This window comes from Tenrec ecaudatus, chromosome 8 (assembly GCF_050624435.1).
Source record: "Tenrec ecaudatus isolate mTenEca1 chromosome 8, mTenEca1.hap1, whole genome shotgun sequence".
Classification (NCBI taxonomy): Eukaryota; Metazoa; Chordata; class Mammalia; order Afrosoricida; family Tenrecidae; genus Tenrec; species Tenrec ecaudatus.
This window is the reverse complement of record NC_134537.1, coordinates 1898283-1904349: the sequence shown is the minus strand read 5'-3', so window position 1 is coordinate 1904349 and position 6067 is coordinate 1898283. Positions and strand designations below refer to the sequence as shown.

At 40.0% G+C, this 6067-nt stretch overlaps 1 non-coding gene across 1 annotated transcript; it reads right to left on the bottom strand.

Moving 5' to 3' along the window:
- Nucleotides 1-2605: 2605 nt before the first annotated feature.
- LOC142455614 (U1 spliceosomal RNA) lies at nt 2606-2769 on the bottom strand. The gene has a single exon (XR_012785796.1). It is a non-coding gene; the product is annotated as a U1 spliceosomal RNA (small nuclear RNA).
- Between the last annotated feature and the right edge of the window lie 3298 nt (nt 2770-6067).

The window sequence follows — 6067 nt, the reverse complement described above, 5'->3', positions numbered from 1 at the left end:
TCGCATTGCTGTCTGACAGGAAGCACTGTGGGGGCGCAGATGGCAGATGCGGGTGGCTTAGCATGTACCCCATATCATTTGATCACCCTTTGACCCATTGTAAATTTGTTTCACCTTTCAATATTTTCTGCTTTCTTTTCCAATGAAAAGTGTTTTATTTTTTAGTGGTTGGGTTTGTTTTTTTTGTTGTTGTTTATTTGGTTGGTTGTTCGTTTCTTTTTTTTCCCCCTTTTTTTAACTTTTATTTTTTTTATCATTTTATTAGGGGTTCATACAACTCTTATCACAATCCATACATATATCAATTGTATAAAGCACATTTGTACCTTCATTGCCCTCATCATTCTCAAAACATTTGCTCTCCACCTAAGCCCCTGGCATCAGCTCCTCATTTACCCCTTCATCCCTACTCCCAACTCCCTCATGAACCCTTGACAATTTATAAATTATTATTTTGTCATATCTTGCCCTGTCCGACATGTCCCTTCACCCACTTTTCTGTTGTCCATCCCCCAGAGAGGAGGTCACATGTAGATCCTATTGCCACTCACACCACTGGTCCTGAAGGGATCATCCACCCTGGGTTCCCGTGTTTCCAGTTCCTATCTGTACCAGTGTACATCCTCTGGTCTAGGCAGATTTTTAAGGTAGAATTGGGATTATTATAGTGGGGGAGGAGGACGCATTTCAGAACTAGAGGAAAGTTGTATGTTTCATTGTTGCTACGTCACACCCTGTCTGGCTTATCTCCTCCCTGAGACCCTTCTGTAAGGGGGTGTCCAGTGGCCTACAAAAGGGCTTTGGGTCTCCACTCCGCACTCTCCCCTCATTCAATATGATAAGACGTTTTTGCTCTGATGATGCCTGTTACCTGATCCCTTCGACACCTTGTGATCGCACAGGATGGTGTGCTTCTTCCATGTGGGCTTTGTTGCTTTGTTTCTTGATTTTATTGTATATGTTTTTCTGTATATGAAATCCAGGATAGAAAATCTATAGAGACTTTAGCCAGATTATAATTACAAAGAAACATGGCAGGGGAAGTGGAAAGAAATGAAGAGCTAACAATAATAACTACAAGAAAGAAGGAAATATTCTATAATTGATCATGGTGATGATTGTACAATTCTTAATATGATATAACTATTAAATTGTATGCTATGTATATAAACCCCAGGTGCTAGAATTATGATTATATTAGGACCTGACATTTGATGCTTTCTATTCTCAAATTCAAGCAGGATTTATCTAGTCTACCCATGTAGGAAAGCCCCAGTAGAGTTTTCCACTGAAATGCTTCAATTTAAGTACTTCTGGGAAATGTTGACTTATTCCTTACTCTAGTTGGCTCACCCCACCAGAATGTCAGATAACTTTCCCAAGATAATTTTGATGTTAATTAAAATATAACAATACTCTGTGAGCAAAGGTCACAAAGTTTAAATTCTTCAGTGGTTAGAAAGTTAATATAATATGTGACAGATCCAAGGTTAACTAAAAGAGAGTGGTGAGGTCTTCGACAAAGAAGACAATACATTTCCCATCTAAAAATGCTGAAACGGGAAAGCATAATATTTACCTACATCTGGCCTGCCCACTATCATTGAGTCTACGCGGATTCTGAGCATCTCTAATCGTGGTTTCTGAGACTGAACATCTTTACGAGAGCAGACAGCCTCATCTTTCCTTTTCCCACAGGCCCACTGGTGGGTTTGAACCAATGACCTTGGAATTAGCAGCCCTGCTTACCTGGCAGTATCATCAGGGCTCTTCTTTGCCTAATGAATGCAAGAATGCAGTAACTGTGTTAATCTGGATTTAATATGCTAAATGTTACTGAGAATATACGGGTAGGCTCTGATTTACAAGTTATGACAAACCCTACTTACTGTTGTTGGGAGGTTATTGGTGTCATGGCTGTCTGTTGTATTTTCTTGTACATCTGATCATTAGTCACATGTACCACTGATAGGCCCCAATTTATGATGGGGCTTCATTCCAGTGACTACCAGATCATTATTTGGTTCTGGCATAAGTCAAGTATCTCGTTTTTATTAATTTATATTTTGTTTTAATTACAAATGTCTTGTATTATCTCCATCTTTATCAATCTGACCATTGTCTTTAGGATTGGACACATTACAATTGGCAATAATGCCATCAGCTAATGGGCATCGATATTTTGTGTAAAATACGTTAGTGTGAGATGTGCAAAAGGAAAAGGGAAATAACGATGGCTTAACTGCAGTACATGGCAACTCAAAGGTAGCTTAAATTGGAGATGACCTGCACATACCGTGTGTGATTTGTGAATGTTATCATTCTCGTGCCAAACTCAAATACAAATAAAAATCAGACTTATAAAGATAGTGATAAAAAGACGATAATTAAAAAATAAACAAAAAAATGTGATATTGGACAGAGTCGTCAGAACTAAACGAAATTGTGATTTGTGGACCATCTGTACTGTTGTGGATTGAACTTTATCCACCCCGAATCAGTGTTGTCTATCCTAACATGAATGTAATCTCCTCCAGGACTAGGGTCTTTGTTGTTGTTGTTACATCAGTGAGGGCATAGCAGTGAAGGAGATGTTTTGGTGATGCAGGGGAGAGTGCGAACACAGTCCCCCACTACCACACATTATGCAGTCGAGTGTCCCACATTTGGGGAAATTGCAGGAGTCAGCACATCCGAAGTGCAATAGATCAGCCTCACCCTCAGAAAACCACCTCCATGATCATGGTATCTCCCCTGGCGGGCAAGCATGACAGGTATGTTTGACACCAGTCACTTGGGGAGCTGAAAGGAGCAGGTCAAGTGCAGAATCAAGGATAAATGTGGAAGAGTAATGCCATGGGAAGATCACCAAGAAATGGAGCACTGAATGCTGAAAGAGACAAAAGTCTCCCCACAGAACTGATCCAAAAACAAGCTTCCCCCTAAAGCTGATGCCCTGAATTTGGATTTTAGTTTCCTGAACTTTGAGAGAATAAATGTCAGTCATTAAATCCACCCACTTGCGGTGATTCCACTGTTGCAGCCCTAAGGAACTAAGGCATCTATACAAAGCACCGTTGCATTTTCTGGAGAAAGATGAGACTTTCCACTCCCCAAAGTCTTGGAAGTCCAAAGAGGTAAGTCGACCTTGTCCTGTAGGGTCCCTATGAATCAGAGATGACCCTTTTGCCGCATGCTCTGTTTTACAAATTCATGTGAGCTTCACAGGAGCCCCATGAAGTAGAGCATGCTCAATTAATAGATTAGGAAACTGATGACCACTCTCCTGCCATTGAGTCTATTCCAGAAAGGTTGAATGACATATGCAAAGGCCCTCTAGTAGAGCCAATATTTGGACATCGACATTAAAACCAAAATTTGACCTAGACCTAGACAAAGAGTGTGATCTTAGACATCAGTGAATATGCCTGGACTTCATAGAGTGCTATTCAGGCTTAATGATTTACCACTTATGACCGCCAAAAATATTTAGGAACAAAAATTACCACAACCTGTATCTCAGCCAATTCTAAAAAGCTACCATCTGTTGAACAGACACGTACTGCATACCTGCTCTACTGGAATTCACAGTCTTTCTGACCACAGCCAGCAAAACACCACTAAGTGCTCACAACTTAACCATCTAGGAATGTCAACCACTAAATCTATGGGCTATTTATATTCAACCAAAGCAAAAGAGAATCAGGCATGCAACTGAAACAAATGATCAGCCTGCAAAACAAATTAGGTTTAAAAAGCCATTACTTAGGGCCACACTCTCCATCAATGGCTCTATTCATAAAAATACCACCACACTGCTCCCAGTTCTTCAGTCACATTGGTCTAGACTTCAGAGGAGTATTTCTCAAGACCACCTGTTTCATATCCACCTGAGGTCATTATATCAAACACAAGCTACGTACAACACAGTCATATCAGACAGTTTTGCTATAGGATTCTGGGATCTCAGTGTGTATCAAGAATGAACATATTTGAGGGAGAAACTAAAGTTTGAGAACCACCAGTGAGACAAGTGATAATACTGAAGTCTCTAAAAGAATAGTGAAGGATAAATTCATAGCCTCTAAAATTAGAAAATGTACATGCAAGTGTTCTCTGAATATGAATCATGATTTTTTACTTGAAATATCATTGTATATTGAAATATTATAACATTGACTAATTTAACCCTCAGTGATTGTGCCTTGATATTTAAATTTCAGGAGAGCTATGTCAATGAGAATTTCCATCATCTGCACTCACAAGGAAACCAATGGGCTTATTTAAAAAAAAAAAGGTTTATTTGTCTATGCTCCTGGTAAGTACCAAGACAGGCAGTAGCAAGTGGTGGCCCAGCTGTTGAAGATTGCAATTGGGGATTCAAACACCATCTCTTTCTGTTCTTCCATTCCTCTTGCTTCATTGTCACAAGTTGGCAGATTTGGCTCCAGCCAACATCATATTTGCCAATAATATCATATTTCTACTTGGGTTTTATTCACCTGAGTTCTAGTACAATATCACACAGAAACAGAAAGTGTGAGGAATGAGATGGCCATGTTTCCTTGAGACTAGAGGTCAGCAAACTAAAAGCCACAGGCCCAACATTTCCAACAGCCGAAAAATCCACTGCCATCAAGTTGATTCCAACTGCATGACAGTGTAGAACTGTCCATTTGGGTTTCCAGAACAGGGGCAGACTGCTCATCTTTCCCCTTTGGAGGGGCTGACGGATTCGACCTGCTGACTTTTTGGTTAGTAGCTCAACGTATAACCCACTCCACTACAGGGCTCCTTAAGACTGCCTGCTGTGGATTTTCTTAAAGAAGTTTTACCAGAATACAGCCATACCCATAATTGAGTATTTATGGGTGTTTTCATGCTTCAACAGCAGTTTCAATTACAACAGAAATTTCCTGGCCCATAGAGAAAAATATTTACTATTTGAACCTTGTAAAAAAAAATCTACCTAGCTCTGGTCCTCCATCGACTGCCCCACCAAAATCAACAACAACATTGCCATCAAGTTAATTCCAACTCATGGCAATGGCGATGGCTCTGTAGGATGTCCCAGGCTGTGAACCAGTAAACTCTTTCAGGGGAAGGCTGTCTCATCTTGTGTCAGCCTTGTACATAGCAGGTCAAGGCTTACCCCAACTCCTGCCTTTCATATGCAGATGGGCACATTTATACGCTTGGGGTTCTGTTAGCAGAAATGAACACTGTGTAGCCAATCCCAAGTAACATTCCAGACCTTTCTATAAGTAGGGGTGCTCCTCATAAAGCTGTCTCTACCTCAAGGTTCTTGTTTTGACAAATGAAATGTAAAGATACATGCAAAGTATTTAGCACTCTGCCTACAACATAGCAAAAGGTCAGTCCTATTCGCTGTCAGTGCTACAACATATACAAACTCACTGCCTTTTTCTGCTTTCTGAATTGCCTTTGCCTTTAGGAACTATTGAAAGTCATTTTCACTTTAAAAGTAAAGTGCTCGGGAATTATACTTGTTTGTAAGTCTTTCTGTTAGTAGTTTATAACCATGTGGATTGAAAGTGCATGCTGGATACATATGAACAAAAAAACTGAGTTGTTTTAGCTTCCACAAATTGAATTAGACATATTTGTCGAATGTTATGTATCATCAAATGAAAAATACCACTCTACACTTGCCTAATACACAGATTGCAATCATCAGTGTATTCCTGGAAGTCTTCATGAACGTGAATGGGTGTTTTATGAGAAGCCCTCCTTACTCGTTGCTGTTTTGCTGTAGCGGTCCGATCGGGGTCTAGGTAAGTGTGTCAGAAATCCCACATATCCCCGGGAGTTGTCCTGAGAGGCGTCTCTACAAAATGTTATTTAGGGACATGAGACCAAAAGGCCATTTTCTACAGTCTCTATCTTTCCTTACTCCTCAGACTCCGGGGAATAGTGTCTTCAGTCTACCTTGTTTATGAAATGGAGGGGAATCACTAATGAAGCGTTGGGAACATTTCTCTTTAACAATAAAAAGATAATCATAGAAGTCTGAGTTTTTCTATTACATGATATTTTTCAATGTACA